The sequence below is a fragment of the Acinonyx jubatus genome, chromosome C1 (genome assembly GCF_027475565.1).
Source record: "Acinonyx jubatus isolate Ajub_Pintada_27869175 chromosome C1, VMU_Ajub_asm_v1.0, whole genome shotgun sequence".
Classification (NCBI taxonomy): Eukaryota; Metazoa; Chordata; class Mammalia; order Carnivora; family Felidae; genus Acinonyx; species Acinonyx jubatus.
This window is the reverse complement of record NC_069381.1, coordinates 150,500,058-150,511,465: the sequence shown is the minus strand read 5'-3', so window position 1 is coordinate 150,511,465 and position 11,408 is coordinate 150,500,058. Positions and strand designations below refer to the sequence as shown.

Genomic DNA, 11,408 nt, shown 5'->3' with positions numbered 1-11,408 from the left:
TAAGCTCTACTTAAAAAGTAGTCAGATCTTGGGGTGCCTGGTGGGCATCCAACTTCGGCTCAGGTCACGATCTCATGGCTCATGAGTTCGAGCCCCACGTCAGGCTGTGTGCTGACCGCTCAGAGCCTGGAGCCTGCTTCGGATTCTGTGTCTCCTTCTCTCGGCCCCTCTGAGAGACACTCCGAGAGACACTCACTCTGTCTCTCCCTCTCTCTCTCTCTCTCCAAAAATAAATAATAACATGAAAAAAATTTTTAAAAGTACTCATTTCTTGTCTACCTAAAATCCTGAAAACAGAGCTGGGTGTGTAGGATAGTGTAGGCCTAGGGATACATGGAAGGGCCTTTGGAAAGTATACATTTGGAAGAAACTAGAGTGTTCCTAAATAGTTGCATTTCCTCTCTTTTCAAGGTCACTGTGCATCTCAGCAGGAAACTCCCCATTTTCTTGCTTGCTTCTCACCCTTCTTGCTCTCTCGTATAGTACACGACGCGGGGGACCACTACTGCATATTATGTCTTCCTACTTTTCTAACTCCACTGATCCTTTTATTGGCTCCCCTTCTCGTCCTGTAACCCAAAAGACATGTTTTCTGAAATTTAATATAAGCACCTTTCTTTGTGCCTTTTTTCTTTAGCTGACCCACCACCCACTCCGACATCAAATATCAGATTTTACACCCATCTTAAATCGGTCTCCCATCCTGAACCTCAGCCTTTCCCTCAGTTCCAGATCTTCACTACTATCTTCTTCTCTGACTAGTTTATGCATCCATCCACCGCCTCGGAGCTCACCTTCTGCTTGATTCAACTACCATGACATTGCCACCCTCGGGTCATCCTGTTGTGTTCGTCTTGAATTGTTTTAGATCCCCCTTCACGCCTTCACCGGCACAGTAGAGTGTAACACAGCTGAGATCAGGAGTCAGGTACACCTGGCTTCAAACCTAGTCGTCCCCACTCGCTAGCCAGGTGAACTTGGGTATGTTAATTAACCTTGGAGTCTCGGTTCCACCAATTATAAAGTAGAGGCAATATTTTCTAGCTGTGGGAACTCAATGAGCTCATGTATGTAAAATACTTGATGCACAGCAGGTGTTCTTTTCCTCTTAAAGCCATTTATAAAATCAATTGCACTATCTAAATGATGCTGCCTCATCATTCAAATCTACATTAAACTGTTGGTTTAATTTTTTCTCAATTGAGGGGCTTCATTTCTCTGAGCCTTAAAGAATTTTGTTTGTACTCATCTAGTAACATGAACCCCACTTACAAATTTTCGGAATTTTTCTCACAAGCTAGATTTTTGGAGTTTCCAGGTTATCTCTGTCCAACATGGTGGTATTCAAATATTAATTGATGACCATTCACATTTAAAGGTAAATTAGGGGCACCTGGATGGTTCTGTCGGTTAAGGCTCTGACTCCTGATTTTGGCTCAGGTCATGATCTCACGGTTCATGAGTTCTGGCCCCACATCAGGCTCTGTGCTGGCAGCCCGGAGCTTGCTTGGGATTTTCTGTCTTTCTCTGTCCCTCCTTTCTCTCTCTCCCTCTCTCTCTCTCTCTCTCTCACTCTCTCATTCTCTCACTCTCTCTCTCAAAAATAAAACATTAAAAAATAAAGGTAAATTAAATATAATTAGATGCTATTCACTTACTCCAGCCACATTTCAGGTGCTTAATAACTACAGGTTGCTAGTAGCTACCATAACGCCATACAATATCATCTGTTCCAGAATATTTTTATCATCTAAATTTTAAACTCCTTCTTTGATGGCAAAAATGACGTCTCTGCATTTTTTTCAGTTTTGTGTTCTCTGGGGTCCCCTGTACTTGGTGGGCATTTAAAAATACATGTTGTAAACTATTTGTGAATTGATAACATTTGTAAAAAATCAGTACACGGATGATATCCAATGGGTGTTTTTTCTCTATTATTATGTACTATTGGTTGTGAATCAGTAATTGTTTGCTTTGTGTTTACCTTCTGCTGAAGAGGATCGTGGGATGGCCTTCTCAGTTTCGTGCCCACAGGGCACCATCTAAGGCGGATCCAGTCTAACCAGGCTGGTTCTGGGACTTTTGAAAGAGAATGGGTGGAAAGAAAGGATATACAACACAGGTATTCAAGAGTAAGTGGAGGATTTTTAGAGGGCAGCAGCTTAGAGGCTGCTGAAGTGTTTGAGGGTAATAAATTGAGAAAGAAAAATGGGAATTTAAAGAAGTATTGCAAGGACCTATGTGCCACCTTCCTTATGTGGAAAAATAGGAAGTAAAGACTTGAGATATTTGAATTACCCATTATTTCATGCACTTTGCTTTTTTAACTACAGTACTATCCTAGGTCTGAATGTATATGGATCACAGTTTTATAAGCATTATAATGATATAACATCACATTACAACTTACTTCTTTGAATGCATGGGTTTTCTATTACATGACTTCTATTTCACATAATATCAAATATTTATGCTCATGCCGGCCATTTATATTAATAAAATAAGTCTAAAATTATATGGGAAAAAATGCATGACTTCTCCATTTTCACTGCATGACTGGCCATAGACAAATCTAAGAACCAACCTAAAGTTGTATAACCATTTATATATGATATCGGCTAACAGTGGCATTCAGAATTTCCAGAAAAGGAAAGGACTCCCCTCTTAGCAGGCTGACACAGGTGCATTCTCTAAGAGGGGCATGAGGAATAGAGCCCCTTGACTCCTTCTGACATTAATGGGCAATCCCACAGCCAGATCTCTGTGCCCTGCCTTGAGAATTTACCCAGCTGTAAAATTGCATTCTACATAGTTTCATGTGGGAAGATGACGCATGTCACTCCTGGAAACTATCACATGTTCCCTATAAATTATGTCGCTAAACAGCTTTTACCATGGGGTAGTCAGTGTTGGCTTACAGATTTTTTTATCTTCAACATTCTAAGAATGACAAGGAAAGGTATTTTCACTGCTGCAAAATCTATCATCTGAAGGTCAAACAAACACTAAATTACTGTTTCTTTAAGAAATTTTTGGTAGTAAGGGTATTGGCATTTTATTTGACCTGATGCTAAATCAATCATTAGCAAGCACTTTGACAACTTCTAACTGAACTGATTACTAGGCTATATACGTTAAATGCCCTACATGGCAACACAAATGTTTCACATGATCAATTTCTCTCTATCTGGCTTTTTCATTTGGGTTTAGGATGATGTTGATCAATGTTATGATTTTCATAGGATCAATTTTCAATTAATGAAATATGGATTCAATTAAAATACATGGTTAAAGCCAAACAATGTGTTCAGACAGTTCATGTTGCTGTGTGTGTCTTCTCTATTATCATGAACTCTATTGAAAGCGCAGGTTGATTTTCACTTTTTTAAAAATATTGTTCTACAGTCATTGTGACAGGACAGACAGCTGTGCTCTTTACACCAAACCAGCATCGTCATTAGCTAGTTGTCTGACTTGTTAATTTTTCTAATGTTCACTTTCACAAATACAAAATGAACATTGTGTTAATTATTCCACAGACTTCCTGTAAGGATGTAACAAAACAGTATCTTTAAAAAAAGACTTAACACAGGATCTGCTATATGAGAAGTGTAGTAGGCACTTTTAAAAGTAGGCTTTTAAATCAGCACATATTTGGGGCGCCTGGGTGGCTCAGTCAGTTAAGCATCCGACTTCGGCCCAGGTCATGATCTCACGGTTTGTGAGTTCAAGCCCCGCATCAGGCTCTGTGCTGATAGCTTGGAGCCTGGAGCCTGCCTCGGAGTCTGTGTCTCCCTCTCTCTCTCTGCCCCTCCCCAGCTCATGCTCGCTCTCTGTCCCTGTTAAAAATAAAATAAACTTAAAAAAATTTTTAAAAAAATCAGCACATATTTAATATATATGGAGCAAATCTGTCAGTCAAACTCATCTTTTTCGTTTTCCAATTCCAACTACCTTTCTTCAACTTCACTTGAGTGCTCAATCAATGTTTATAAGCTTTCTATTGTTTTGTTGATCCTTTCCTTTGTTCCTTTAGTTGTATATTCATTATTACTTTGACACACATAAGATGACATTTCAGAGGAAAACATTAAATATAGAAGCAACTCAGATTTGACATCCCATCAGCTTTTGGAAGAACTGTGAAATTCACTTAACTGTTATGATATCACCAAGTCCACAACAAATGGACTTAAAGTGAGAGCTGGCAAGAGGCCAGAAAACTGTCCTCTCAGGAAATAGCAAAGACATCACTCTGCAGCGCAACACCTGCAAGACAATGAGTAGTTGGGATCTATCCTCCGTGGGTCAACTTTCTTTTGGCTTCATGGGAACAAGCACTTGTTTCCTAAGATCTCATGCATTCGTTGCCATTTTCTTCAACTTAAATGCAAATGACAAAACTTGATTCCATCTCACACAGCATTTAATATTCTGAAATTGGGATGAGACAGGTCAGGGTATAGAGGTGGGTAATTATCTGCAAAGGATATTTATTAAAGAAGCATCCCAAGACACCCCCTAGCCCCAGTAGAGTGCTGGTAGTCTTTCCACACAGAAATTGCTCAGTAAGTGTACGTTGAACAATGAATGAGGCAGAACCAAGTGGTACTGACTCACCTTTCTTATCTCCCAGCACCCAGAAGAATATTAAGTACAAAAGAGGCTAATTTAATAAACACTTGATGACTTGAATGTAGTGTTTGTGGGGCAGGCCATATTCTTTGGGTTATTCCTCTTGAGTTCTTAGGCTGGACCCTTAGGCCAATGCCACTGAATTAGGATTGAGATCTTTCGTTCAAGAATTGTTCTGAGGACCTGGGAAAGCCATATTAATTTATGTACGTCAGTTCGCTTTCTTAAAACCAAAGCAATTCCAAGACACTTTTTTCCCTTGGCAAACTTTCTATCCTTGACAAACCATCTACTAGAACTCATCAACTCACAAACTTCCCACTCAACACACACATAAAATTAGAGGATACACAAGGATTTGGCCAAATTAATAGAGTCTCGGTAATATGCTGAGTCAAACTCTGAATCTTGATGTTCAATTTGAGTTAAAACTTTCAATGATTTCTCCTCTTCAATCAGATTTACACTCAATGATGCATCATAAATTATCCTCTGCTTACAGGAAGTCAGATTTTTCCTTTCTCCCCAGTGTTAAACAATCATTTATATCTTTGGTCATTCCTTTCCTGTGGCCTGATAAAATCTCTTTTCTCCAATCTTCCATTCTAGAGTTTCAAGACTCATCTTCAGTATAAAGTCCCATGGCACCTTCTTTAAGAAGGTAGGTTTTTGTAATCCATCCTTGCCAATGTACACAACACTTCAGAATATTCTGACTGGGATAAATGCTATTTCTTGACAACCATGGATTAAAAGTTCTTTGAAGGCAGATAACATTTAGGTATTTCCTTTATTTTTACATAACTCCCATAACACCTATCAGAGAATCCAGCACTCTCAGAGCTCAATATGTGTTTGGGAGTTTGAACAGCATTTATAGAGTGGCAAGATTATGTAAGGACAGGCAAGAGGGAAAATGTTTGTACGTACAGATCTATACTGAAATTATGCATACTAACTAAAATGGCAAATATCAAGAGAAATTATGCCCAGCGGCTAAAATGATTGTATCTAAATACCATATGTTTGACTCTTTTTTTTTGTCAGTTTTGTCCCACTAGAATGTAAGCTTCATGAGGGCAGAAATTGTAGTTTTTTGTTCATTGTCTTATCCCCAGTACAGAGAATAGTGCCTGATACATTGTAGGTGCTCAATACATATTTATTGCATGTATGAAAGCTGTCTTTTCTTGTTGTTTTTGTTTTATTTTTGCCTGTATTTCTTTTCTTTTCCTTTTCTCACTCAATGAATAAATGAATTTAAGACAGTAGTTTGAATTTAAAAGGTATTGCTTCCTTTTGGCTTACTTGATATACATATTCCCTTCGTCATCAGAATAAAGTTATTTGAAGCACATCTCACCCAAACACCAAGCCTTTCTTCCTCACAAGAACTCTCTTGATACAAGAGACTGAAAGAAAAACCTATCAAACAGCAAAGCATATGGATTATCTGTAAACAATTTTGAAAGGGGAAAATGAAAAAAAAGTGATTAGTTTTTATTTGTGTGTGTGTGTGCATTTTTCAATGCTTTCAAATATCTTCTTTATTAATTCCATTTTTTTTTTACACAGCTCAATTCACCCTCAAGAAGGTCGGGATAGGAGGAACATACCTTACCATCATAAAAGCCATATGTGAAAAGCCCACAGCTGATATCATCCTCAATGGGGAAACACTGAGAGCTTTCCCCTTGAGATCAAGAACACGACAGGGATGACCACCCTCACCACTGTTGTTTAACATAGTGTTGGAAGTCCTAGACTCAGCAATCAGGTAACAAAATGAAATAAAGGGCATCCAAATTGGCCAGGAAGAAGTCAAACTTTCACCTTTCACAGATTATATGATACTGTACATGGAAAACCCAAAAGACTCCACCGAAAAGCTGCTAGAACTGATACGTGAATTCAGCAAAGTCGCAGATATAAAATCAATGTACAGAAATTGGTTACACAGCTCAGTTCAAAGTAATTTAGTAATAAGACCAAGTTAAGAGTGCTGCACTCCCCCTCAGAAGGCCATTTTACTACCATTTCTGAGGACTAGTGCCATTCTAATGAGAAGTAGGTAGAGGAAATCGCAGCAAGTAAAGCTACACACAAAGACTGAGGAGAAAATGCAGTGGTTCACATCTTTGGGTAGCAAAGCGGGTAATACTTAGTTTATTGCCCAGGAAACGTAAAGCGACGTTCAGATTCATAGGTTCTCACAGCTACCATTACATACTCTGTTTGGAAAGGATTGCAGATGATATCTAGATACCCAATCACCACCTCGGTTGCTTCACTTGAAGCTTCCAGCTCCTATTAGCAACATCAAAATCTTGTATTAAAAAAATGGAACATTAGGTCATTTGCCAAATTTTTACCGAAAGCAGTGAGCCACTGTAAGTTAGATTCCTTGCAGAAGGGGTGGGGCAGAAACATCAGATCAAATTGATATTCAGGTTGACCTTATGGTTTCCAGTCATCTCAAAACTTTAATTCACTATCAATTGTGTACTTATGTCTTTGTTCACATTTCTCTCATATTATTTTTAATGGAGTACTTTAAATCATAGGTACATACATATTATTTGCAAGCATTTGGAGAGTGTTCATTTTGGCAGCACGTATATTAAAAATTGGAATGATGCAGAGAAGATTAGCATTGCCTCTGTTCGAGGACGACACACATATCTGTGAAAGAATTTGGAGAAGAAAATATTTGTGACTATTTTAAAGAGAGGGAGCTAAAAATGAGAAAGCAAAAATGTCCATATACTTTATACATATCAAAATATTTCTGTTACGTGGAGTTTATTTTTATTTTAAAGGGCTTTCGTTTTCTTGCTTATAACCTAGCATGAATATTTGATGAGTCAAGATTCTTGTCCTAAAAATAGGTTATGGTTTTTGTAGGTATGCTTTAAGCTTACTTGCATTTATGATAATACATAGTTTTATTTTCTCAAAGAGACATTATTTAAAACTACAATAAAATTTTACCCAATATTTTGATCACGTGCCATGTAATAAGGCTTTTGCATTTCCTATAACATTGCGAATTTAAATTTTTCCCTTTTTTATTAGATACTTTGTAATCTCCTGGTCACCATGTCCTTCCATTTAACATCTGATAAGGTAAAAAGTAGGATTACCATTACCCTAGACTCTCACACAAGCCAGGAACCTTGACTCATCCAATCTCGCATCCAATGCTTAAAACACTTTTACAACATCGCTAAAAGGTAAATCAGTGGAAACATATCTTCTGATGATAACAGCATATCCAAGGCAGCCTCCTATATAATTGAATAACTCTTGCCACTACAAAGTTCTTTACTTTATAGCTAGAAAATAATTGGGGCACCCGCGTGGCTCAGTCGGTTAAGCATCAGACTTTGGCTCAGGTCATATCTCACAGTTCATGAGTTTGAGCCCCCATTGGGCTCCCTGCTGTCAGCACAGAGCCTGCTCAGATCCTCTGTCTCCCCCTCTCTCTGCTTCTCCCTCCTCTCTTCCCCCCTCCCCGCTCAGGGGTGCGCTGGCACTCTCTCAAAAATAAATATAAATATGTTTTTTTTGATTTTTTTTAAAAAAGAAGGTAAGTTATCTTTCTTTGTTGTTTTTGTTTTATTCTGCTGTGTTTCTTTTCTTTCCCTTTTCTCATTGAAGGAGATAGCTCTGTATTCATGTGACTTTGGGAAAAGGAAATGGCAAAGTAAAAGACATTTTTATGGCTTTGTTTTTTAAAAGCCTAACACTTTAAAGGTTAGGTCTTGGAGAACATGAAAGGAGAAAGATTTTCCCTCCTACTAAAATATTTCCTAGGATCTGGGGGAGAAGAGCAGAGGGAGAGAACTTATGGCTCCCAAAAGCAGAGACCTGGACCCCCACTTCCCATTAAGACAACCTGTGAGGCAACCAGATGCCAAGCAGAGGAGTTGAGTGGTCTGTCAGAAGATAATGCCAGAATCAGCTTCACCCCAGGCTTCCCTGCCTCAAGGTAACAGAAAAACAGCCAAGTATAGTTAAGTTGAAAAAGGCCCTTGTGAACAATGACTATCTCATCAGTTACCTGTATGACAATAGCTGAAAAATGTGTAGCCTCCAGCATTGACATAAGGGCAATTCCTAAGACCCTACAACTGAATAACAGTTTGTGTTGGGGTCCTTAGACTGAAATTCTTCCCGCCAACTCAGCAAAGCAGAGGGGAAAGGGCAGAAATTATAACAGAAGATGATGAAAGCATACTTATTTTTGTGCACATCTCAGTTGTGAACTAAGTTTCATACCCTGATGGATTATATTAAGCTTCTTCTTCTGACATGGTTTTCTTCACTGAATGTAGAACGAAGTCTAAACTTTGGCAACCAGAACTGATTATCACCACCATGGTGTGATTTTATGAGTAGAGGTATCCTATAATCTTCTTCGTTCATTATGTTCCCTTGAAAGCAGCCAGAGTTCGTTTTTCTTTGGCAGCCACATCTCAGTGATGACCCAAACTGCAGCCAACTAAAAACCCAATGTTTCGTTAATCCTATCGCCATTAAAGAATAGATTCTCAGCTATATGTGTACCAACATTTTGGACTTCATATTAATTTCTAATAAATTCACTTATTTTTCTCTTTTTCTTTTTTCTTTGGACCTCAAATACAAAAAGTTGTGATGTTAATACTCTTCAACACTTGGCATGTTATTCTTCTTAAACCCTATAATGCCACTCTTTGGTTTTAGTTTAGTTTATTAACTTTACTTTATTCCTGGATTCTCATACGCATGCCCCTCAATAGTCACCTATTCAAATATGTATAACATAAATTCTCAGATAGGTATATATCCTTGACAACTGAATTCATTTGTGTATGGGTATGTGTGAGGTCTTTTAACATCCACATATTTTCTACATATGGCATCGTGTAACCTTACAAATTCAAATGTGTCATTTTAGACGCTCTGACTTAAGGGGTTCCTGATTTGGTCTGAAGTGTATTAGCTATCCCACCTTGCTTTATGTCATCTGAAAACTTGCCAAAAGGGCTTCCTGGCGTACCACTGAAGATCTTCCCAAAGGTTAGTATCAATACACTAATCCTCACCCCTCGAGTTTGAATGTCCCATTAGTTACAAATCCACCTAAGCATATTATCATCTGCTCTATGCTATGTGTAACATCATTGGCTTCTGGGCATTTGTAAGAGCCTCAGTTATGCCTACGCAGAGAAATTAGAGCACACAAGCACGGAACTTGTTTGTAGAAAACATTCTCAGGAGTCGAAAATGCTGCTTCTTGGGTTGTGCGTCTTTGCTTTAGGGGGGAGTCCTGGCTGGGTTCCCAAAAGACTGCTTTATGTATCACACGAGCAGGGAAACCCTTTTATTTAATCATCTTAAGCATCTTTCCTGCCTGGGACATAGCCTGGATGACACGGGATCCACAGAGAATGTGTGCATGGAGCAACACAAGGAACTTCCCTCTATTCCCCTGCCTGTCCCACGAAGCTTATCTGCTATAGTAACTTGATAACACTAGAGATAATGCCAGTTTGGTTCGTATTTTCTTTGTTCTAGGACTCTGTATCTTTGCCCAATTCCTTTCTTTTGCTTTTTTTGCCCTAAAATTGGCCACAAAACACTATTGAATTCAAGGTTTTCCTGGTTCATCTCACCACATCCCCATCCACAAAGGCACATTCATCTGCACACAAAGAAACACAATTTTAATAGGGCATCAGCGGCTGGATCTTCAAGCTTCTCTGCAGTTAATTGTCCAGCATCGTTCTGTTAATCACCCGAGTATGTATACATTCACCCAAATGGTAAACTCTTCATCAACACTATGGGAAAGAAGACAGAAGCCCTCAGTAGCATTTTGGAACCCCCACAGTTGCCTGGGGCACTATGAGTCTGAGCATGGGTTACAAAGTCTTACTGTGGGGGGGTGGGGAACAGATTCTTCATGCTTTCCCATGTCATCTACATTCTGATTTTGATGAGGAAATGTTGCTTACAAAAGTAAAATCAACTCAATGGAAGACAGGGAAGACACAAATGTTTACATGGCAAATGCTGATAGTTATTGATTTTAACTGAAGCAGACATAGTCATGGTATCAGTCCACACTGGAAAATAATTGGAAAATAATTCTCCTAAAGGTTAGCACATTCCCTATAAATATCACAAAGAAATTTTCTAAGATACCTCATCTAATAATTCTCAAATGACTAAACATAATGAGACTTTGAGTCTGGACATGTCACACTTTCCCTTTTATTCTGCCCATCTTTATATGCAGGACTGGATGATTGGCCCTTAACCTGGCTTTGGCCCTTGGAACTTTACCTGCAGGCCCACGATCTTGCCTATGGCTACTGTCCCAGTTGGGGCTCTGATTTTGCCTCAGGCCTCCTGGCTTCAAGCCTGAACTCTGCCCTGTTCTTGCCCTGCAGGTCTTTTGGCATTCCTGGGCTGACTCTGGAAAGAGTCCAGGTTTTCCCCGTTCTGTGGGACACTATGTAGACCATGTTCTTTCTTTCCATCTGCTAACGTCTTTTTTAGAATTCCATGAAACAGTTTCATTTTCTTCTCTTCCTGTTTCATGTCTGGGAACTAAAAAAAAAATCATTCATGCATTTATTTACTCAATCAAACAAATATTTACTGAGCAAATTCAATGGCCCCATCACTGTTAGTCACATATGCAGAATATGCCTTAACAGAACATATGGGTTTTTGCCAAATTAACTTTTGATACACTAAAAATTGAGTTTATATTCCTTTAA

General features: G+C 38.8%; 1 pseudogene; it reads left to right on the top strand.

The window, feature by feature from the left end:
* The first annotated feature begins 7,231 nt into the window (after positions 1-7,231).
* LOC113598339 (uncharacterized) lies at positions 7,232-7,347 on the top strand (annotated as a pseudogene).
* Positions 7,348-11,408: the final 4,061 nt, after the last annotated feature.